The sequence below is a fragment of the Heptranchias perlo genome, unplaced genomic scaffold (assembly GCF_035084215.1).
Source record: "Heptranchias perlo isolate sHepPer1 unplaced genomic scaffold, sHepPer1.hap1 HAP1_SCAFFOLD_43, whole genome shotgun sequence".
NCBI classification, from domain to species: domain Eukaryota; kingdom Metazoa; phylum Chordata; class Chondrichthyes; order Hexanchiformes; family Hexanchidae; genus Heptranchias; species Heptranchias perlo.
Genome location: NW_027139442.1, coordinates 11,359,243 through 11,383,397, shown reverse-complemented (window position 1 = coordinate 11,383,397; position 24,155 = coordinate 11,359,243). Strand labels below are relative to the sequence as shown.

Genomic DNA, 24,155 nt, shown 5'->3' with positions numbered 1-24,155 from the left:
CGGCACTGGAGCTGCGGATGGATTCATTAAGGAGCATTCGCGATGATGAGAACGTCGTGGATAGCACGTTTAGTGAGATGGTCACACCGCAGGTAAAGGTTGTCCAGGCACGAAGTAATTGGGTGACCACCAGGCAGAGTAAGAGGAGCAGGCAGGCAGTGCAGGGGTCCCCTGTGGCCGTCCCCCTCTCAAACAAATATACCGCTTTGGATATTGTTGAGGGGGATGACTTATCAGGGGAAGGCAGCAGCAGCCAACTTCCTGGCACCAGGGGTAGCTCTGCTGCACAGGCTGGGAGGAAAAAGAGTGGAAGAGCTACAGTGGTAGGGGATTCTATCGTAAGGGGAACAGACAGGCGTTTCTGTGGCCGTAAACATGACTCCAGGATGGTTTGTTGCCTCCCTGGTGCTAGGGTCATGGATGTCACTGAGCGGCAACAGGGCATTCTCAAGGGGGAGGGTGAGCAGGCAGAGGTCGTGGTCCACATTGGGACCAACGACATAGGTAGGAAGGGAGATGAGGTCCTGCATCAAGAATTTAGGGAGCTAGGTAGCAGATTAAAGAGCAGGACCTCAAAGGTTGTAATCTCTGGATTACTCCCAGTGCCACGGGCTAGTGAGTATAGAAATAGGAGGATAGAACAGATGAATGCGTGGCTGAAGAGTTGGTGCAGGAGGGAGGGTTTCAGTTTCCTGGATCACTGGGCCTGCTTCTGGGGAAGGTGGGACTTGTACAAGTCGGACGGGTTGCATCTGAACCAGAGCGGGACAAATATCCTTACGGGGAGGTTTGCAAGCACTGTTGGGTGGGGGTTAAACTAACTTGGCAGGGGGATGGGATACAGAGTGGAGCTACAATAGGGGGTGATGTGTAGCCAAATATTGAGAAAAAAACAAGTCAGCTTGGAAGACAGGGCAAATATGTAAGAGCAAGGCTGGATGGCATCTATTTTAATGCGAGGAGTCTTGCGAATAAGGTGGATGAACTGAAGGTGTTGATAAACACATGGGAGTATGATATTGTTGCTGTCACAGAGACATGGTTGAGGGAGGGGCAAGACTGGCAGCTCAATATTCCGGGGTACAGAATCTTCAGGCGAGACAGAGGGGGAGGTATAAGAGGAAGGGGGGTCGCAATATTAATTAAAGAATCAATTACTGCCGTAAGGAGGGATGATATATTAGCAGGTTCCTCTAATGAGGCCTTATGGGTGGATGTGAGAAACAAAAAGGGGGCAAGCACTTTGATGGGAGTGTACGATAGACCCCCAAACAGTCAGGAGGAGATAGAGGAACAGATATGTAGGCAAATCTCAGAAAATTGTGCAAATAATAGGGTAATAATAGTGGGGGATTTCAACTTCCCCAATATTAACTGGGATACTCAGAGTGTAAAATGCTTAGAGGGTACAAAATTCTTAACGTGCATCCAGGAGAGCTTTTTGAGCCAGCATGTAGAAAGTCCTACAGGAGAGGGGGCGGTACTGGACATAATTCTAGGGAATGTGGCCGGCCAAGTGGAAGAAGTGCTAGTAGGTGAGCACTTTGGTGACAGTGACCATAATTCAGTGAGATTTAAGGTGGTCCTGGAAAAGGACAGGGAGGGGCCGGAAATAAAGGTTCTAAATTGGGGGAAGGCCGATTTTAATAGGATAAGGCAGGATCAGGCCAAAATGGACTGGGATCAGCTGCTTGTCGGAAAATCCGCATCGGAGCAATGGGAGTCTTTCAGAAGGGAGATTGAGACCATACAATGGCAACATGTTCCCGTAAAGGTCAAGGGTGGTTCCAAGAACTCCAGATAACCTTGGATGTCAGGGGATATACGAGAATGGATTCGGAAAAAAAGGAGGGCTTTTGGCAGATACAAATGGCTAAGGACGGAGGAAGTCCAAGAGGAGTACAACAAGTGCAGGGGGATACTTAAAAAGGAAATTAGGAGATCAAGGAGGGGCCATGAAAAAACACTGGCGAGCAAAATAAAGGAAAATCCTAAGATGTTTTATAAGTATATTAAGGGTAAGAGGATAACTAGGGAAAAAATAAGTCCCATTAGGGACAATAATGGCAATCTGTGTGTGGAGCCGGAAGATTTAGGATGGGTTCTAAATGAATTTTTTGCATCTGTTTTCACTCTGGAGAAGGACGACGTAGACAGAGAAATACGACAGGGGGACTGTGATATACTCGAACATATTAACATCGAGCGGGAGGAGGTATTGGCGGTTTTGGCAGGCCTAAAAATGGATAAATCCCCAGGCCCGGACGAAATGAATCCCAGGCGACTGTGTGAGGCAAAGGAGGAGATTGCAGAGTCTCTAACACATATATTCAGAACCTCTCTGGCCACAGGGGATGTGCCAGAGGACTGGAGAACCGCTAATGTAGTACCATTATTCAAGAAGGGGAGTAGGGAAAAACCGGGGAACTACAGGCCAGTGAGCCTAACATCAGTGGTAGGAAAATTATTGTAAAAAATTCTGAAGGACAAAATTAGTCTCCACTTGGAGAAGCAAGGATTAATCAGGGATAGTCAACATGGCTTTGTCAAGGGAAGATCATGTCTGACTAATTGGATTGAATTATTTGAGGGGGTGACTAGGCGTGTGGATGAGGGTAACGCAGTGGATGTGGTATACATGGATTTCAGTAAGGCCTTCGATAAAGTCCCGCACAGGAGACTGGTCAAGAAGGTACGAGCCCATGGAATCCAGGGTGCCTTGCCACTTTGGATACAAAACTGGCTTAGTGGCAGAAGGCAGAGGGTGATGGTCGAAGGTTGTTTTTGTGACTGGAAGCCTGTGGCCAGTGGGGTACCACAGGGATCTGTGCTGGGACCCTTGCTGTTTGTGGTCTACATAAACGACTTGGATATGAATGTAAAAGGTATGATCAGAAAGTTCGCTGATGATACAAAAATTGGTAGGGTGGTAAATGGCGAGGAGGATAGCCTCAGTCTGCAGGACGATATAGATGGGTTGGTCAGATGGGCGGAACAGTGGCAAATGGAATTTAACCCGGAAAAGTGCGAGGTGATGCACTTTGGAGGGACTAACAAGGCAAGGGAATGCACAATGAATGGGAAGACCCTCGGCAAGACAGAGGGTCAGAGGGATCTTGGTGTGCAAGTTCACAGATCCCTGAAGGCGGCGGAACAGGTAGATAAGTTGGTAAAGAAGGCATATGGGATACTTGCCTTTATTAGCCGAGGCATAGAATATAAGAGCAAGGAGGTTATGATGGAGCTGTATAAAACACTGGTGAGGCCACAGCTGGAGTACTGTGTGCAGTTCTGGTCGCCGCACTACAGGAAGGATGTGATCGCTTTGGAGAGGGTGCAGAGGAGATTCACCAGGATGTTACGAGGGCTGGAGCGCTTCAGCTATGAAGAGAGACTGGGAAGATTGGGTTTGTTTTCCTTGGAGCAGAGGAGGCTGAGGGGGGACATGATTGAGGTGTACAAAATTATGAGGGGCACAGATAGGATGGATACCAAGGAGCTTTTTCCCTTCGTTGAGGGTTCTATAACAAGGGGGCATAGATTCAAGGTAAAAGGCGGGAGGTTTAGAGGGGATTTGAGAAAGAACTTTTTCACCCAGAGGGTGGTTGGAGTCTGGAACTCACTGCCTGAGAGGGTTGTGGAGGCAGTAATCCACACAACATTCAAGAAGCATTTGGATGAGCACTTGAAATGCCATAGCATACAAGGCTACGCACCAAATGCTGGAATATGGGATTAGATTAGACTGGTCTTGATGGCCGGTGCGGACACGATGGCCGAAGTGCCTCTATCCGTGCCGTATAACTCTATGACTCGATGACACCCTGGTAAGTCTTCTCTGTACCCTGTCCAAGGCCTTGACATCCTTCTTAAACTGTGGTGCCCAGTGTTGTACCCAATACTCCAGCTGAGGCCTAACCAGTCTTTGGTAAAGGTTTAACATGACTTCCCTATTTGTGTATTCAATGTCCCTATTTACAAACCCGTGTATCTCACACGCTTGCTAAAGCGCCTTATCAACTTGGCCTGCCACTTTCAAAGATTTGTAAATATGCACCCCCAGGTCCGTCTGCTCTTCCACAACCTCAAAATATTACTTTGAGTTGCACCGAAACTACAGCACAGAAACAGGCCATTCGGCCCAATTGGTTTATGCCAGCCTTTGTGCTCCACACGAGCCTCCTGCCTCCCTACTTCATCTAACCCTATCAGGATACCCTATTCCTTTTTCCCTCTTGTGCTCATCTAGTCCCCCTTAAATGCATCTACGTTATTTGCCTCGACTACTCCATATGATAGCGTATTCCACATTCTTACCACTCTTTGGGTGAAGAAATTTCTCCTGAATTCCCTATTAGTTTTATTAGTGACTGTCTTATATTTATGACCTCTAATTTTGGACTCCCTCACAAGTGGAAACATTTTCTCTCCGTCTACCCTATCAAACCCTAACATTATCTTAAAGACCTCTGTCAGGTCACCCCTCAGTCTTCTCTTTTCTGGAGTAAAGAGATCCCTCCTGTTCAGCCTTTCCTTATAAGGATAACTCTCAGTTCTGGCATCGTCGTTGTTGCACCCTCTCCAATGCCTCTATATCCTTCCTATATTATGGAGGCCAGACTGTGCACAATAATCCAAGTGTGGCCTAACGAAGGCTCCACACAAGTTTTACATAATTCTTTCTATCTCTCTAGAATTGAACCCCACTGCATGATTTGCCTTTTTTTTAACCGGCGTCACTACTTATAATGATTTGTGTATCTGTAGCCCAATATTTTCTTCAAATTTCAAACTATTCTTTATTTCATAAAATTTAAGAATGCACACATTTCAATGTAAATGTCACAATTACAGTTCAAAACATTACAATTCAGATCGTACAAACTGTGACCTCATTATTACAATTCAACACACAGTACATATCTTCTAATAAATGCTGTACAAAACAAGGTGAAATGCTCTTATACGGTGGCCTTTCCCCATAGAGCCTTTCCGTCGGCAGCGCCTTGCTTCTGTGCGTCCCTTAGCACCTAATCCTAGACCTTGGAGAGTGCCAGTCGGCAACACTCGATCATGGTCAACTCCTTCAGCTGGAAGACCAACAGGTTTCGGGCGGACCAAATGGCCGCCTTCACCGAGTTGATGGTCTTCCAACAGCAGTTGATATCTGTCTCGATGTGCGCCCCGTGGAACAGCTATGGAGCACAGTGCCCTCTGTTACTGAGGTGTTGGGGATGAACCGGGACAGATACCAACGCATCTCTCGCCACAAATTCTGGACAAAGGGGCAGCCCACCAGGACATGGACGATGGCCTCCTCCTCGCCGCAGCCTCAAGGGCAGCTTGCTGTGGTGCTGTGATTCCATCAGCGTTGGACGGACCACACTGGGAGAGCCTTTCTCACCACCATCCAGGCGACATCCTGGCGCCTGTTGGTCAGTTCTGGCGACGAGACGATCTGCCAAATGGCATCGACCGTCTGGTCGGGGAACAGCCCGATCGGACCAACTCTTTCCTTTACTTGCAGGACTCCCACAATGTCCCGTGCTGACCACTGTCTGACGACCTTGTGTTCTTCAGGACCCTCCCCGCCTGGTCCAGCTGGACGGAACGCCCTGCGTCTGTTCGGCCAACGTGGCCAGACCCAGCCTTCTCAGTGTGGTGGACTGGTAAGAACTCAGCACGTAGTGACCCTTAGTATTTGCGTACTGGGGATCTACACATATCCCGAGGCAGCGACACAAAAGTGGCCATCAGGATCAGATCGGCGTTGGGGACTCCCTGCCCACTTTCCCTGGGGCTTGTACATGGGCTCCCTGCGGACATGTTCTACCTTGGATCTCCAGACAAAGTGGAGGATAGCTCTGGTGATTGTGACGGCGGATCAGCGGGGAACGGGCCAGACCCTGGCCACGTCGAGGAACACCGCGAGTACATCACACCTTATCACCAGGTTCCTGCCAGTTATGGAGAGGGAGCGCCCCACCCACATACCAAGCTTCTGTTTGGCGTTGGCGACCCGCTCCTCCTAGTTCTTGGTGCTGGTCAGGGGTCCCTCGAACCAGATCCCCAGCACCTTCAGGTAGTCGGACCTGACGGTGAAGTGGAAAAGGGACCGGGCCTCCCACCTACCCAAGAACATGGCCTCACTCTTACTTCGTTCACTCTGACACCCGAGGCCAGCTCAAAACGGTGGCAGACGCCCATCAGCCTGTGCACCGACCGCTGATCGGAGCAGAAAACGGTGAAATCGTCCATGTACAGGGAAACTTTAATCTGAGAGCCTCCACTGGCTGGAATCGTCATCCCTCTGATACCTGTTTCCTTCCTGATGGATGTGGCAAAAGGCTTCATGCAATATACGAACAAGTCCGTGGACAGAGGACAACCCTGCCTGACTCTAGATCTGATCAGAAAGCTCTCTGACTCCCACCCGTTGATTAGGACTGCGCTATTGATGTACACGTAGAGCAGTCGAATCCAATTGCTGATTCTCTCCACAAAACCCATCATGTACGTCTGCGATATTCTGTCGAAGGCCTTCGGCTGGTCCAGGCTGATGAGGCAGGTGTTCAACCCCCTGTCCTGCACAAAGGCGATCGTATCCCTGGGTGGCTCAAGGCCATCAGTGATCTTCCTGCCGGGTTTAGTGCAAGTCTGATCCGGGTTTTTCACTTGGTCCAGAGCAGACTCGAGCACTGTTGGCGATGACCTTGGACAGAATCTTGTAGTCGACATTTAGGGAGGGAATGGGTTGCCAATTTTTGTAAATTCCCTTTCTCTCTCTCTCGCCTTCTGAACACCTTTGAGGATGAAGAACCTCTTGATGTTGGCCTTGGTCATTTCCCAGCGGTGCACCATGGAGTCGAAAAGGGGTTTCACGGTGCTCCAACCTGTGTAATCCCAATTTCGTTCCTCGATGTTCTCCGGGGTCAACAGTCTCACGTTCAGCTCCCAGATCCCCCTGCTCACCCTCTGGTCCTCCTGAGATTGGCAGTCGGCCAGTAGGAGGCACTGGTGAGAGAGGAACCCTGGCTGGACGTCGATGGATCGAACCTTGACCGTTGGGGACACAAATAGGAAGTCTATCTTGGACCGGACGGATCCGCCCGGCCTGGACCAGGTGTATCTCCGTGGTGATCCTTCTGCAGGGATGCTGAAAACCTCATGAAGCTTTGTGTCTTTCACCACCTGTAACAGGAGTTTGGACGTGGAATCCAGTATCGCGCCGCCCCTGCTGGATCGCCCAGCTGCAATGGAGATGCTGAACGACCTCCAGCCGATCGCTCTTGAAGGCCGGGGCGTAAACATTGATCATTAGGAGCGGGGCGTTCTTATACAGAACGTCTGCTACGAGCAGATGGCCCCCTGCCACCTCCTTAACATCAGTGATGGCGAATTGGCCTCCTCGCAGCAGAATTTCCAGGCTCGAGAAACGATTATCGTTGCCTCCCGACCAGATCGACTGCCCCTGGGTCCACATATTTGACCGTTGCCGGTAGTTGCTGAGGTTCAGCATCCCGCACTCCTGCAAGTACAACAGGTTCCTCTTCACCCTGGACAGTAAGTTCAACGTTGCAGCACATTGCCTCGTCGATTTAACACGATGCACGTTGATTGATGCGATTTGTAAAGTGACAAAATTAAGGTCCTCCAATTGCATCAGTCCGTTTCCATCCCATGGTCCAGATTCTGCATTCGCGTGGTGAGCACAAACTGCTGGCCTGTTCTTAGACTGAGGTACGAGGTCTGTCCTCCGCTGGGGATATCTGTGCTCGGGGGTCGTCAGCGGGGTCTCGTGGGGCGATGTGCCCGTGAGAACCACGATCGGATCCGGCTCCTTCGCTCTCGCTGGTTGTTCGTTCTCCGTGTCGCTTCTCCCGTTGTCCCAGAGCGGGGTGTTACTGCTCCCGGGCCCCTGGAGCTGGAGCGTGCTGTCTGTGTCACTTGTCCCGTTGCCCCAGAGCGGAGTGTTACTGCTCCCGAGTCCCTGGAGCGGGAGCGTGCTGTCTGTGTCACTTCTCCCGTTGCCCCAGAGCGGGGTGTTACTGCACCCTAGTCCCTGGAGCTGGAGCGTGCTGTCTGTGTCACTTGTCCCGGTGCCCCAGAGCGGGGTGTTACTGCTCCCGAGTCCCTGGAGCTGGAGCGTTCTGTCTGTGTCGCTACTCCCGGTGCCCCAGAGCGGAGTATTGCTGCTGCCTTGTCCCTGGAGCTGGAGCGTGCTGTCTGTGTCACTTATCATTGTTATGTTTTGCGCTCCCTTTGATGAAGGCAGGGTCTTTCCCCCTTTTCCTGTTCGTCAGAAGAGGAGCAGCCGCTGTTGTCCGTTGAGGATCCTAAGCACCTCGTGCTGCCGATCCCACCTTTGGCGTCAGTTCCTCTGCTCCTACGGGACTTCCTCTTTTTCTTTTCCTGCGTGGTCCATCCTTCCTCCCCACACACCCCTGGTTCACCTTTCATTGGCTCTGTGTGCTCAAGGATAGTCTCCGGGTTGAGTTTTGGGGTTTGGCTGCATTCCTCGACGCTTCCTTGCGGCTCTTTGTCCTCCTGCTGGTCTTTAGCTGTTTCACGGGGGTCCACAGTGTGGGGAGGGGGTGGTGGGGTTGGTGATGGGTGGGAGAGAGGTCTGGCCTCCTCTGGAGAAGTCACGATGGCTATATCTTCTCCTGCATCAACTCGCACCTCGCTGCCTGCGCGTAGCTACGTCTGCTGTTTGGGTAGGTCTTATAGAGATGAACAGCCTCTCCGCAACAGTTGCAGCACTTGGCCTCCTGATCGTCCTCTTCTGAAATTCAATGACTCAAAATATTCTTGCAGGCCTCTGCTACAATGTTTCTGAGCATTTCTAATCCCGTCCAACTGACTGCTTCCTGATCGATCAGCGCAGCGTTCGAAAAACGGGGACCTGAAACAGGAATTATGGTTATTGTCCAGCAGTGCTTGCAAATACTTTTGGAGATAACTCTCATATCTCCACCCACTCGAACACTCTACTATCTCGGATGATAACAAATAACCCTGAATGGGTTAAAGCCGAGCCTTTGAGAGGCAAAGTCTTGGACCAAATCGTAACAACGCTGTGACATTCGATGTCTGCCGATGAGGTCTGAAATACTCAACAATCCTGGATCTCCTCCTACACCTATGTTTTTTTTCCAACAAAGGTGGCTCCGCAACTCGGTGAGGCCACTTTTATATCAAAGAACTGCTCTCGGTAATCCTGCAACATCAGCACACATTCGGTTCCGAAAACCATGTTCACCTGTTTTAAAAGAAGAAAACAGAAAATCCACTGTGGTTGTTCTTGAGAACCCAAGGGGTGAATTGCATAACATGCATTTGTCAATTCCTGATTTCCTTCCATCAACGTGGGGAAATATCCACTCAAATTAAGAAACTGAAAAATGTAATAATTCCTGATATATGGTTATATTCTGCAATAGAAAAGTTGCTGCTTTGTGAATATTTGGGCAGAGTTAATCTTATGCTAGAAACAAATCTAAATCAGCTGCCTGTGGAAGAGGTTAATTTCTCTGCAGTTAAAAGAAGGCGGAACCAGATATCATCAGACTCACGCAGGTTGCGTCACGCTGCTTTCATATCAACTTAAAAAAAAAACAAAATATCTTTGTGCCGTTAAGCATTAATACAAAGATCATAATACAATTACATTCTGGAAAATAAATGTTAGCTTATTTTTGATTTCCAATTTTCAATACATGAGCCGTGAAGGCACAGACTTTTTACCAAACGTTTTATCCTCAGGATTTGGAAATCTGTTAAAACAAGCAGAAATCATTAATAACATCGCTATTAACATTAAACACATTTCTGTCAAGGATGACAGCATTTTCGTTCATACATTTCTTTTTAAAAAGAGTAGGTTGTGCCTACCCCTATGCCAACTAATTGCACTCAACATTAACTCCTTTTCCAGCTCAAATCATTAACTCCTTGGCATTTGTGAGAAATTCACAAATGCCAATTGCTTTTAATGTGATAATTTCATGTTGAGATCTAAAGACTCTCACATAATTTACAATAATCAGAATTTCACCGTTGCCACAATAAAAGTCTCGTTTTCATTATTTAATAGATTTGTTAACCTCAATATCTCCAATTTAATTCAGCAATATCTTAAACTTAACATAATTCAAAACAAATAATATTATAGAAACAACAAATGCTTACAAAAACCCAATAAATTACTTTACCTTTCTTTTTGTTGTTTCGTCAGTCGCCTTTACAATTGAGCATAAAAAATACTGAATATAATTGAAGAAAAGTTAGCCTTCGCAGCTAAATAAAATCTTTGTACCATTCTTACACTGCAGGCTGAAAAAGAGGGTTTCGTCACAGACAATGGACCGGAACATTCACACAGGCTTTTAAAGAAACAGTGCGCTGCAAACAAAAGAACTTTTGTAGCTTGTAACTACAAAAGGGATTGGATCTTCCCCTCTCTCCTTCTTTATTATGTGATCAACTAATTTATCCTGTTTTCTCCCAAACCAATTTTTAAATTCCGATGTTCGCTACTTAACCCCATTTTTTACTGAGTCAATGTCTCAAGCTCACAGTCTTTGTCTCACTCAAACCTGTTACCTCTTGGACAATTCTTAACAGACTTCTCTGCCCATCACGACGCTCAGATTCTTTTCAAAAAGCTTCCGTGATAGTACCCATGGATACCGTTAATATTGGAGGGAAAAACTTATGCTCCTGCCCAAACGGTTTTCCTGCCTTAACGGACTGGGTTTCGCACCTTGTCCGTCCGAGGCACTTAGTTTCACTCAATCTAAATTATCTCCTGTCAAGTTCCGACGCCGCACTCGCCAGTTTATAAGATCGATTCAGAATCGACACCAATATGTTGTGATTAATCCTTTATTGAATATATGCAAGTATCAGCACACACAATGTTTAAGGCCATAGTATTACTAAGAAGGACACGATACTAACCGTCAGTCTTGCTTTCGATAGAAGCTGTAACCCTCGGGTGGCTGCTTATCCGTCTCTCTCTCCCTCTCTGTCGCGCCATCCTGTCCTTCTACAAATTCAAATGTAAAACTAGAATTCTTCATACCGCACATTTCATGCAAACTCTCCCTTATCTTTACTTGTTATTCACATTCCTTGACTCTCCCCCATCAGAACTGCTCATGTTAAGTGAGGACCCAAGACCCCTGTATGTCGACATGTCCAAGGTCTAAATATTCTCAACACATTCTCAAAACATTCTCGACATATTCTCAACACATTCTCAATGTCGCCTATTATCTTCTGCAAAATGCTTCAACCCTGCCGTGTAAAAAGCTTCCAGCATCGACTCCCTCAGTCTGACCTTCCGTATTCTGGGTAAGTTTTAACTCGGCCATTTCATGATCCTCAGCGACTATCCTCCGATTCCCAGCGATCTTACGTTTATAACCGGTTGCTGTTTATGTATTAAGATGCCTAGTGTAAACGTGAGTGGTCTCTATGGTTTATATTTAGAAAACTCCGAATCCAAATGCAAGCTTTTTGTGCTAAAAATGCCTAATCTCACACCAAGGCGTCTCTTTCCCCTCTCCTACCCGCCGCCCACAGGAAGATGAATTTTCTGAGGCTCCACAGCATTAAATTGGCCCGGAGCAGGATTTCATCTCACGGTCCCCTCAGCAGCTCAGCTGACAGCAGCCCCCGACTGACCGGAGTGTGTGACGGTGCAATGCCGAGCGAGGATTTCTCATTTCTCGTTCCTGTTTGACGCTCTATCATTCATACAACTCACTTTATGATTCAGAGGCATGAATTCAAAGGACTGGCGTTTAGACTTCACTGAGGTAAGAATTGGCTGGATGTTCGGCGGTTCACCATTTCTCATAGAGTGTTGAGCCTCTGGAATGCATTGCCGACTGCTGTGGTGGGTGCTGAGTGTCTGCCTGCTTTCTCGAGGGATCTGAATCGGTCCTTGACTGGGACAGAGATCGCATCATATAGAAGGTAAGTAGTTTTACAGTTAACCTACGGAGGGTCACTCTCATGTCCTGGACTGGTTTCGATCACCTGAGGATGTCGGGGAGGAATTTTATAGAAATTGGCACGGTATTTTTGTCTGGTTTGTAATCGCTCCAAGGAGATTACATGTTTTCGGTGGATGGGGCGGGTGGTGTCGGTCGGAAGTGTCCAGTCACGATGCTCCGGGCATGTGGGACAGGATTGATGAACCAGCTGGTCTTTTCCTGACCATCATGTCCGTCAGTAACCTCAGCTCGTCAAAGTGTTTTTTTGTGAAGTGATCTAAAAACACAAACTCACACCTGGCCCTTTATCGTGAAATGAGACTCAATGCTCTCTGTGCCTCAACTTGCCCTCCTCTGAAGCTGGAGGACTCAAAATATTCTTGCCGGCCTCTGCTATATTGTGCCTGAGCATTTCTAGTCCCGTCCAACCGAAAGCAAAGTGACTGATAACGGGAGCGTTCGAAAAATGCGCCCTGAAATAGGAGGGATGGTTACAGCACAGTTCAAGGAGTCTCTCCCCCCTTTCCGAGCCTTTCTTCTCAACTCCCCCTTTCTCATTAGACTAAGTGTCGAGGCCTGGTTTCTTCCATTCACCCACAGTTGCATCAGGTCCGCATACTTCATCTTTAATTGTCTGGTTGGAGCAGAAAATTAGATGATTTTAAGCCAAGTATACAAAGTGTCAGCACCCACCACACCAGCCGGCAATGCATTCCAGAGACTCACTACTGCCTGGGAAATGAAGAACCGCTTAACATCCAGACTATTCTTACCTCTGTGTCGTCTGAACACCTGTTCCCTGCTCCTCCCCAATCTTTGAAACTGGAAATAATCTATCACGCGTCATACCCAACTTGGGTAGCCTCATAAAATGAGAACAATCAGTTCTTCTTTCCTTGGGTAGCTATTTATTTTATCTGGGGATGTAGCTCAGTGGTAGAGCGCATGCTTCGCATGTATGAGGTTCTGGGTTCAATCCCCAGCATCTCCAAAAAATATTTTTTTCAATAGAATTAACCACAGGAAAGGCGAATCGCGCTTTCTGAGCGCAGCGAATTGCAACTTCTGAGGCTCCACAAGCATTAAATTGTCCCGGAGCAGGACTTCATCTTACGGTCCGCTCAGCAGCTCAGCTCATAGCAACTGCCGACTGACCGGTATTTTGACAGTGCAATGTCGAGCGAGCAGTCACAGCTCTTGTTTGACACTCTTTCATTCATCCATCTCACTTTATGATTCAGAGGTTGGATATCAGCCTCGTCACTGACTATTGGCAATTGTATTTTTTTTTCCGCTGACTTTTCTTGGAATGTTCAAAGTAAAGAGGAGCAGAAACCCCGTGAACTGAAGCAGAGGTTGAACATTTGGAGCACGTGTGACAACTGGGCATCTCGTTGTCCGGGAGAGACAGAGACGAAAGCCCACTTTTTAATTCTAAAGTTGAAGCGGCTTTGCTGTGGGGATGTAGCTCAGTGGAAGAGCGCATGCTTTGCATGTAAGAGGACCCGGGTTCAATCCCCGGAATCTCCAAACGCTTTATGTTTCGAATTTTGAAAAGATCCTTTTGTCCTCACCTCACCTTTGCACACAAAACAGGAAAGGGTTTCTTCACCTCGAGAAAACCCGAACGCTCTGCATACGATACGATACAATGCAATGGAAGCACGCACACGGCTTTGAAATGGCGACCATCCCGCGGCTGGAAAGCGTGCCCAGTGATAATAACAGAGAAAATGGTATCACCATTCGGCCCTTCGAGCCTGCTCCGCCATTATACATGATCATGGCTGATCCTCCATCTCTATACCATATTCCCGCTCTCTCTCCATACGCTTTGATGCCTTCCGTGTGTGGAAATCTATATTTCTTAAATATATTCAGTGACTTGGCCTCCACCGTCTGAGTGAAGAAATAGATTATTCCCAGTTTCACAGATTGGGGAAGAGCATCGGACTGGCGTTTAGACCACACAGAGGTAGGAATAGGCTGGATGTTCGGCGGTTCTTCTTTTCCCAGAGAGTAGTGAGTCTCTGGAATGCATTGCCGGCTGGTGTGGTGGGTGCTGACTGTCTCTCTTGCCTTCTGGATGCATCTGGACCAGTTCTTGACTGAGGCAGAGATCGCATCATATAGAAATCGAGTGGTTTTACAGTTAACCTGCACATGGTCAGTGTGATCCACTGGACTCGATTTGATCGCCTGAAGGATTCGTGGAGGAATTTCCCAGAATGCCCCCTCCTTATTGGCGCTGGATTTGTTTCTGGTTTGTCGCCGCTCCCAGGAGATTACATGTTTCCCGGAGGAGGGGCGGGTGGTGTAGGTGGGAAGTGTCTGGTCACGATGCTCCAGGCATGTGGGGCAGGATTGATGAACCAACTGGTCTTTTCATGACCATCATGTCCGTCTGTAACGCCAGCTCGTCATGGTTTTTTCAGTGAAGTGATCTTTAAACACAAAACCACACCTGGGGCAATTCCTGCGACCGTCTATAGTGAAATGAGACTCAATGCTCTCCGCGCCTCACCATGCCCTCCTCTGAAGCTCAGGGACTCGAAATATTCTTTCAGGCCTCTGCTACAATGTCCCTGAGCATTTCTAGCCCCATCCAACCGTAAGCAAAGTGACTGATAACGGAAGCGTTCGAAAAATGTGCCCTGAAATCGGAAGGATGGTTACAGCACAGCCAAAGGAGGCTCTCCCCCTCTCCCAGCATTTCTTCTCAATGCCCCCTTTCTCATTGCTCTGAGTGCCGAGGCCTGGTTTCTTCCGTTCACCCACAATTATATCAGATCCGCAAACGTCATGTTTAATTGTCTGGTTGGAGCAGAAAAGGAGATGAATTGAAGCCCAGATAAACCTTGTGTGCCCTCATAAATTAAAGGCAATCAGTTCTTCGTTGGCAATCGCTGCTACATGGGAGTGTAGTTCAGTTGTAGAGCGAGGTCTTGGGTTCAATTCCCAGCATTTCCAAACATATTTTTTCACCAGAATTATCCACAGAAAGGCGAATCTTGATTTCGGAGTGCCGCGGATTCCAACCTCTGAGGCTCCACAAGCATGAAATTGGCCCGGAGCAGGACTTCATCTCACGGTCCCCTCAGCAGCTCAGCTGACAGCAGCCCCCGACTGACCGGAATGTGTGACGGTGCAATGTCGAGCGAGGATTTCTCATTTCTCGTTCCTGTTTGACGCTCTGTCATTCACACAACTCACTTTATGATTCAGAGTCTGGAATTGAACGGACAGGCGTTTAGACTACACTGAGGTAAGAATTGGCTGGATGTTCGGCGGTTCATCATTTCTCATAGAGTGGTGAGCCTCTGGACTTCATTGTCGACTGCTGTGGTGGGTGCTGAGTGTCTGTCAGCTTTCTCGAGGGATCTGAATCGGTCCTTGACTGGGACAGAGATCGCATCATATAGAAGGTAAGTAGTTTTACAGTTAACCTATGGAGGGTGACTCTCATGTCCTGGACTGGTTTCGATCACCTGAGGATGTCGGGGAGGAATTTTATAGAAATTGGCTCGGTATTTTTGTCTGGTTTGTAATCGCTCCCAGGAGATTACATGTTTTCGGTGGATGGGGCGGGTGGTGTCGGTGGGAAGTGTCCAGTCACGATGCTCCGGGCATGTGGGACAGGATTGATGAACCAGCTGGTCTTTTCCTACCATCATGTCCGTCAGTAACCTCAGCTCGTCAAGGTGTTTTTTTGAGAAGTGATCTAAAAACACAAACTCACATCTGGCCTTTTATCGTGAAATGAGACTCAATGCTCTCTGTGCCTCAACTTGCCCTCCTCTGAAGCTGGAGGACTCAAAATATTCTTGCCGGCCTCTGCCACAATGTGCCTGAGCATTTTTAGTCCCGTCCAACCGAAAGCAAAGTGACTGATAACGGGAGCGTTCGAAAAATGCGCACTGAAATAGGAGGGATGGTTACAGCACAGTTCAAGGAGTCTCTCCCCCCTTTCCGAGCCTTTCTTCGCAACGCGCCCTTTCTCATTACTCTGAGTGCCGAGGCCTGGTTTCTTCCGTTCACCCACAGTCGTATCAGGTCCGCATTCTTCATCTTTAATTGTCTGGTTGGAGCAGAAAACTAGATGATTTTAAGCCAAGTGTACAAAGTGTCAGCACCCACCACACCAGCCGGCAATGCATTCCAGAGACTCACTACTGCCTGGGAAATGAAGAACCGCTTAACATCCAGACTATTCTTACCTCTGTGTTGTCTAAACACCTGTTCCCTGCTCCTCCCCAATCTTTGAAACTGGAAATAATCTATCACGCGTCATACCCAACTTGGGGAGCCTCATAAAATGAGAACAATCAGTTCTTCTTTCCTTGGGTAGCTATTTATTTTATCTGGGGATGTAGCTCAGTGGTAGAGCGCATGCTTCGCATGTATGAGGTCCTGGGTTCAATCCCCAGCATCTCCAAAAAATATTTTTTTCAATAGAATTAACCACAGTAAAGGCGAATCGCGCTTTCTGAGCGCAGCGAATTGCAACTTCTGAGGCTCCACAAGCATTCAATTGTCCCGGAGCAGGACTTCAGCAGCTCAGCTCATAGCAACTGCCGACTGACCGGTATTTGTGACAGTGCAATGTCGAGCGAGCAGTCACAGCTCTTGTTTGACACTCTTTCATTCATCCATCTCACTTTATGATTCAGAGGTTGGATATCAGCCTCGTCACTGACTATTGGCAATTGTATTTTTTTTCCGCTGACTTTTCTTGGAAAGTTCAAAGTAAAGAGGAGCAGAAACCCCGTGAACTGAAGCAGAGGTTGAACATTTGGAGCACGTGTGACAACTGGGCATCTCGTTGTCCGGGAGAGACAGAGACGAAAGCCCACTTTTTAATTCTAAAGTTGAACCGGCTTTGCTGTGGGAATGTAGCTCAGTGGAAGAGCGCATGCTTTGCATGTAAAATGACCCGGGTTCAATCCCCGGTATCTCCAAACGCTTTATGTTTCGAATTTTGAAAAGATCCTTTTGTCCTCACCTCACCTTTGCACACAAACACAGGAAAGGGTTTCTTCACCTCGAGAAAACCCGAACGCTCTGCATACGATACGATACAATGCAATGGAAGCACGCACACGCCTTTGAAATGGCTGCCATCCCGCGGCTGGAAAGCGTGCCCAGTGACAATAACAGAGAAAATGGGATCACCATTCGGCCCTTCGAGCCTGCTCCGCCATTATACATGATCATGGCTGATCCTCCATCTCTATACCATATTCCCGCTCTCTCTCCATACGCTTTGATGCCTTCCGTGTGTGGAAATCTATATTTCTTAAATATATTCAGTGACTTGGCCTCCACCGTCTGAGTGAAGAAATAGATTATTCCCAGTTTCACAGATTGGGGAAGAGCATCGGACTGGCGTTTAGAGCACACAGAGGTAGGAATAGGCTGGATGTTCGGCGGTTCTTCTTTTCCCAGAGAGTAGTGAGTCTCTGGAATGCATTGCCGGCTGGTGTGGTGGGTGCTGACTCTCTCTCTTTGCCTTCTGGATGCATCTTGACCAGTTCTTGACTGAGGCAGAGATCGCATCATATAGAAATCGAGTGGATTTACAGTTAACCTGCACATGGTCAGTGTGATCCACTGGATTCAATTTGATCGCCTGAAGGATTCGGGGAGGAATTTCCCAGAATGCTCCCTCCTTATTGGCGCTGGATTTGTTTCTATTTGTCGCCGCTCCCAGGAGATTACATGTTTCCCGGAGGAGGGGCGGGTGGTGTAGTTGAGAAGTGTCTGGTCACGATGCTCCAGGCATGTGGGGCAGGATTGATGAACCAACTGGTCTTTTCATGACCATCATGTCCGTCTGTAACGCCAGCTCGTCATGGTTTTTTCAGTGAAGTGATCTTTAAACACAAAACCACACCTGGGGCAATTCCTGCGACCGTCGATAGTGAAATGAGACTCAATGATCTCCGCGCCTCACCATGCCCTCCTCTGAAGCTCAGGGACTCGAAATATTCTTTCAGGCCTCTGCTACAATGTCCCTGAGCATTTCTAGCCCCGTCCAACCGTAAGCAAAGTGACTGATAACGGAAGCGTTCGAAAAATGTGCCCTGAAATCGGAAGGATGGTTACAGCACAGCCAAAGGAGGCTCTCCCTCTCTCCCAGCATTTCTTCTCGACGCCCCCTTTCTCATTTTTCTGAGTGCCGAGGCCTGGTTTCTTCCGTTCACCCACAATTATATCAGATCCGCAAACGTCATGTTTAATTGTCTGTTTGGAGCAGAAAAGGAGATGAATTGAAGCCCAGATAAACCTTGTGTGCCCTCATAAATTGAAGGCAATAAGTTCTTCGTTGGCAATCGCTGCTACATGGGGGTGTAGTTCAGTTGAAGAGCGAGGTCTTGGGTTCAATTCTCAGCATTTCCAAACATATTTTTTCACCAGTATTATCCACAGAAAGGCGAATCTTGATTTCGGAGTGCCGCGGATTCCAACCTCTGAGGCTCCACAAGCATTAAATTTCCCCTGAGCAGGACTTCATCTCACGGTCTCCTCAGCACCTCAGCTCAAAGCAGCCGCCGACTGTTCGGAATGTGTTACGGTGCAATGTCCAGCGAGCAGTCCGAAGAACGGGAACCTGAAACAGAAATAATGGTCAGCACAGTCCAAGGAGACTCTACCCCCTCTCCCAGAATTTCTTCTCAATGCTCCCTTTCTCATTTATCTGAGTGGCGAGACCTGGTTTCTTCTGTTCAACTACATCTGAATCAGGTCTGCAAACCTCAGGTATAGTTGTCGCCTATGATTAAAGAAGGAGATGCTTTTCAGCCCAGTAAATCCTCGGGTGCCCTTAGGAAAGTGAGGCACTCAGTCCTTCTACACTTGGTTAGAGGTCCTTATTATCTGCTGATGTAGCTCAGTGATAGACCGCATGCTTCGCGTGTATGAGGTCTCAGGATCTATGCCCAAGCCCTTAATCCGGCCAGTCAGCGGCTGCGATGAGCTGAGCTGCTCACGGGACCGTGAGATGAAGGCCTGCTCCGGAACAATTGAATGTTTGTCTCCGAAGTTGTAACGCGCTTCCTTCTCGAAGCACGCTTCGTCTTTCTGTGGGATATTCTGGTGAAAAAACAATTTTAGAGGTTTTAGGTATGTGAACCCAGAAATATATACACGCAAACGATTGAGCTACAACCCCGATTTCAATAGACCTATAACCAAGGGTAGAAGGACTGAGTGTTTACTGTCTTAAGACCACGCAATGATTTACTGGGCTTAAAATCATCTCCTCTTGTGCTTCAAGCAGACAACAGCCACATAATCCTGCAGCGGACGACTGGGCGGAACTAGAAATTCTCAGAAACATTGTAGCAGAGGCCTGCAAGAATATTTCGAGCCCTTGAGCTTCAGAGGAGAATAACGTGAGACACAGAGACATTGAGACTCGTTTCACCAAAGACAGACGCAGGGCATGCCCCAGTTGTGTGTTTGTGTGAAGATCGCTTCATTGAAAACACCTTGACGAGGTGGAGATGTGGACGAACAAATGGAAATGACGGGTAGTAAAAGACCAGCTTGTCCATCAGGCCTGCCCCTCACTCGTGATTGCTGGAGCATCATTACCTCTCCCCGACCGCACCCTTGTAATCTCCTGGGAGAGAAAAAGATCCTGAGTAAAATCCGGGGCCTTTAAGGGATAGAATACAGTGGAAAATTCCACCCCCCCCCCCCCCGACCCACTCAGTTTATCGAAACCAGTCCAGGAGATCACATGGATTGTACATACACTAACTGTAAATCCTCTTACCTTTTATATATTGTGACCTCTGCCCCAGCGAAAAACTGATCCAGCTCCATGGAGAAGGCAGACAGAGAGTCAACATCGACCGCACCAGCCAGCAACGCATTCCAGGTGCTCACTACTCACTGGGAAAAGATGAACCGCCTAACGTCCAGCCTATTGCTACCTCCTCGCAGTCTAAACTCTTGTCCCAGGTCCTCCCCAATCTGTCAAAGTGGAATAATCTCTGACTGGCTCCGTAATCCAGCCCTGGGTTCGGAACCATTGATACGCTCTTCCATTGAATGCTATCGTGTGCCGAGCATTCGGTTTTCCTTGACGTAACGGAAGTCTTGCCTCTCCTTGTGTTTGAAGGTGAGGCGAATCCAAGAGGATCTTTTCACAATTGTATCCAAAATTCGAAACATAAATAGTGAGGAGGATAGTAGCAGCCTCCAGGAGAACATAGACAGACTGACAAAAAGGGCAGAGACATGGCAGGTGCAACTTAATGCGGATGACTGCGAATTGATGCACTTTAGGAGGAACTACGTGCAGAGGCAGTAGAATCTAAATGGTACTATTTTGTGGGGGCGGAAGAGCTGAGGGACCTGGAGCTGCATATTTATGGATCTTTGAAGGTGACAGGGCAAGTTGATGAGGCGGTTAAGAAAGCTGAAGGGACACGTGGCTTTGTAAATAGGAACATTGAATAAAATGCAAGGAATTCACCCTGAACCTTTACAAATCACTGGTTAGGCCTCAGCTGGAGTATGGTGTTACAATTCTGGGCACCAAACTTTATGAAGGATGTCAAGGCCTTGGAGAGGGTACACAGGAGGTTTACCAGGACGATACCAGGGATGAGGACTCAGTTATGTGGAGAGATTGGAGAATCTGGAATTGTTCTCCTTACAGCAGCGAGGGTTAAGGCGAGACCGAATACGGATATTCAAAACAATGAGTGGTTTTGGTAGAGCAAACAGTGATAAACTGTTTCCACTGGCAAGTGGGTCGGCAACCAAAGGTCAGAGAATTGAAATAATTGTCAAAAGAACTCGAGGGAAAATGAGGAAAAATGTTTTGTCATCCTCGCTGGTAAAAACAAGCTGCTGGAACTTTTCACTCTCTCTCCTTTCCCTCTCTCTCTTTCCCATGGTTCAAACAAACTGATGCTGCAGCATCTGATCTTTACGACAGTTTCCCTCAGACTTTCAAGGCCCAGCTCGGCAGCCGCCTTAAATTTAACCTCATCCCTTATCTCGGCGAAAGTACATCGCCTCAGTTAAGCTTCGAAAAAATCTGAAGCAAAAATTAAACCTTCCTAACTTGCTCAATCTTCCCAGAATGCAGTCTTGAACAGTCAAGTCTAATCGTTCTGTGTTCCATCGTGTGTTCAACTAAACTCTGCTCCTTTAGCAAGTCAAATATTCAGATTGAAAAGTCCAAAATTCTTCACGGGGTAATCATATATTTAATCGAGTGTTGAATACCGAGCCTGAGCTCGTATCAGGCCTCGTTGTGGGGAAAAACCTGGGCAACAGTGACCACGATATTATAAGGTTCCAATAGGTTGATGGAACCAAAGGTACTGAAAATTTACAACTCATTCCAGATTACATTATGGCAAAGTTCACTAAAATGGCTGAAGATTTAGAACACGTTAATTGGCTAAAACTACTGGCTAGTGATAAAAGCGATGTAGAATATAAATGTGTTTTTTTAAAAACAAGATTAAAAATGTGGAAGACAAATATTTGCCCAAAGTCTAAAACGGAAGTGTGGTAAGAAAAGGTGGCTGACCAGACACGGACAAAGAGAAGGTTCACTAGATTAATTCCCATGTCACTGTTCCTCAAAACCAGAGGATACAGTAATTCGCTATTACTCTATCACTGATCCTCATAACCAGAGGATACAGTAATTCTCTATTACTCTATCACTGATCCTCAAAACCAGAGGATACAGTAATTCTCTATTACTCTATCACTGATCCTCACAACCAGACGATACAGTAATTCTCTATTCCTCTATCACTGATCCTCATAACCAGAGGATACATTAATTCTCTATTACTCCATCACTGATCCTCACAACCAGACGATACAGTCATTCTGTATTACTCTATCACTGATCCTCATAACCAGAGGATACATTAATTCTCTATTACTCTATCACTGATCCTCGCAACCAGAGGATACATTAATTCCCTATTACTCTATCACAAATCCTCACAACTATAGGATACAGTAACTCTCTATTACTCGATCAAAAGCCTCCATCATTAAAATTTAAGTGTCCTCTTTACTATTTCCGTAGACATAATCCCGGTATTTCAAATCTGTTCTGTTAAAGTTTCCCTTCCCTGGCCTCATTCGAGAGAATTTACATTGTGCTCTCTGTGGCATCAATGTTGTTTCTATAATGGGACGTCAAAACTGGACACTTTGTTCTGGAACTACGGGCTTTATCCAAATATAGCTACATCATAGTCATCAGCCCGAGAGAGCAGTAACATCGATTATAACCAAAGAGAAAAAGACAAATAGCTAATAATCTTCATCCTCGTCACTGCAACTGGTCTCATCTTAGATAGAGGACTCCCTAATGGCTTCCTCCCTAGTCCTCACAGTTCTACAAACCTTTTTCAATGCGATGTTTGTCGATAAACGAGTTATGTTGTTCGAACAAAACAGTGTCCACGAGTAGTTACCAATGTTAATTTATATCAATAGATCCGTCTATTATATACATCTCTCTCTGGTACAAGAATATTAGCACAGAAATTACTTTTGCTCATACAGTGGATAACTAATGAACACATTCCAATGAAAGTCAACAACAACTCGTATTCACAGTCCGCCTTTAATGTAATAAAGATTCCCAAAGTGCTTCACGGAGGAGTGGGTAAAAACGGTCACTAAAGGAATAAGAAGAATATAAGAGCAAGGAGGTAATGATGGAGCTGTATAAAACACTGGTTAGGCCACAGCTGGAGTACTGTGTGCAGTTCTGGTCGCCACACTACAGGAAGGATGTGATCGCTTTGGAGAGGGTGCAGAGGAGATTCACCAGGATGTTACCAGGGCTGGAGCGCTTCAGCTATGAAGAGAGACTGGGAAGATTGGGTTTGTTTTCCTTGGAGCAGAGGAGGCTGAGGGGGGACATGATTGAGGTGTACAAAATTATGAGGGGCACAGATAGGATGGATACTAAGGAGCTTTTTCCCTTCTTTGAGGGTTCTATAACAAGGGGACATAGATTCAAGGTAAAAGGCGGGAGGTTTAGAGGGGATTTGAGAAAGAACTTTTTTACCCAGAGGGTGGTTGGAGTCTGGAACTCACTGCCTGAAAGGGTTGTGGAGGCAGGAACCCTCACAACATTCAAGAAGCATTTGGATGAGCACTTGAAATGCCATAGCATACAAGGCTACGGACCAAATGCTGGAATATGGGATTAGATTAGACAGGGCTTGATGGCCGGCGCGGACACGATGGGCCGAAGGGCCTCTATCCGTGCCGTATGACTCTATGACTCTATGACTCTGAGATATTAGAATGACTGGCGAAAACCTTGTTCAAGGAGTGGGTTTAAGGCGGGTGTAAAAGGAGGAGAAGCAAATAGAGAGACGGAGGGGATAAGGTTGGTTTACGAGAGTTTAGATGTCTGAGGGAATGGCCACCAATAGTGGGATGGAGAGAGCGGAGGATGGTGAAATATAACAATAACTAATTGCATTTAGAGAGCGGATTTAACATAGATAAATATCCAAAGCTGCCTTACTGAGGTATAATCAGACAAAAATGGACCTCCGGCCAAAGAAGGGGATATTTGAAGGGATAGTAAAATGTTGAAGCAAGAGAAGGTTTCCAATGCGAGGTCTGAAAGAAGGAAACAACTTTCCTTCATATAACGCCTTTCAAGACCTCACAACTTCCAAAAAGCTTTAGAATCAATGAAGTACATTGTGATATGTCGTCACTGTGGTTGTGTCGGAAACGCTCCAGCCAATTTGCACGCAGCAAGCTCCCACAAACTGCAATGAGATAAATGACCAGAAAACCGGTTTTAGGAATGTTGGTTGGGGGATAAATTTTGCCCAGGTCATCGGGGGAACTCCCCTGTTTGTTTTCGAATATTGCCGTGGGATCTTTTACATCTACCTGTGAGGGTAAATGGGCACTCGGTTTAACTTGTCCTATGAAAGTCAGCACCACAGACAGTACAATTCTCCCTCAGTACCACACTGCAGTGTCAGCCTAGATTATGTGTTCAAATCTCTGAGGTGGGACTTGAACTCAAAAACTTCTGACACAGAGGCGATATGGCTGCAACTGAGTAACGGCTGACACTTGAAATTAGGAGGGGGAGAAGGAGGGGCGTAAGGAAGGCATTCT

At 47.1% G+C, this 24,155-nt stretch overlaps 3 non-coding genes across 3 annotated transcripts; all 3 read left to right on the top strand.

The window, feature by feature from the left end:
• Positions 1-12,924: 12,924 nt before the first annotated feature.
• Positions 12,925-12,996, top strand: trnaa-cgc (transfer RNA alanine (anticodon CGC)). Its single transcript has one exon. It is a non-coding gene; the product is annotated as a tRNA-Ala (tRNA).
• Positions 12,997-13,463: 467 nt separating this feature from the next.
• On the top strand, positions 13,464-13,535 carry trnaa-ugc (transfer RNA alanine (anticodon UGC)). Its single transcript has one exon. It is a non-coding gene; the product is annotated as a tRNA-Ala (tRNA).
• A 2,833-nt stretch (positions 13,536-16,368) lies between these two features.
• On the top strand, positions 16,369-16,440 carry trnaa-cgc (transfer RNA alanine (anticodon CGC)). Its single transcript has one exon. It is a non-coding gene; the product is annotated as a tRNA-Ala (tRNA).
• Positions 16,441-24,155: the final 7,715 nt, after the last annotated feature.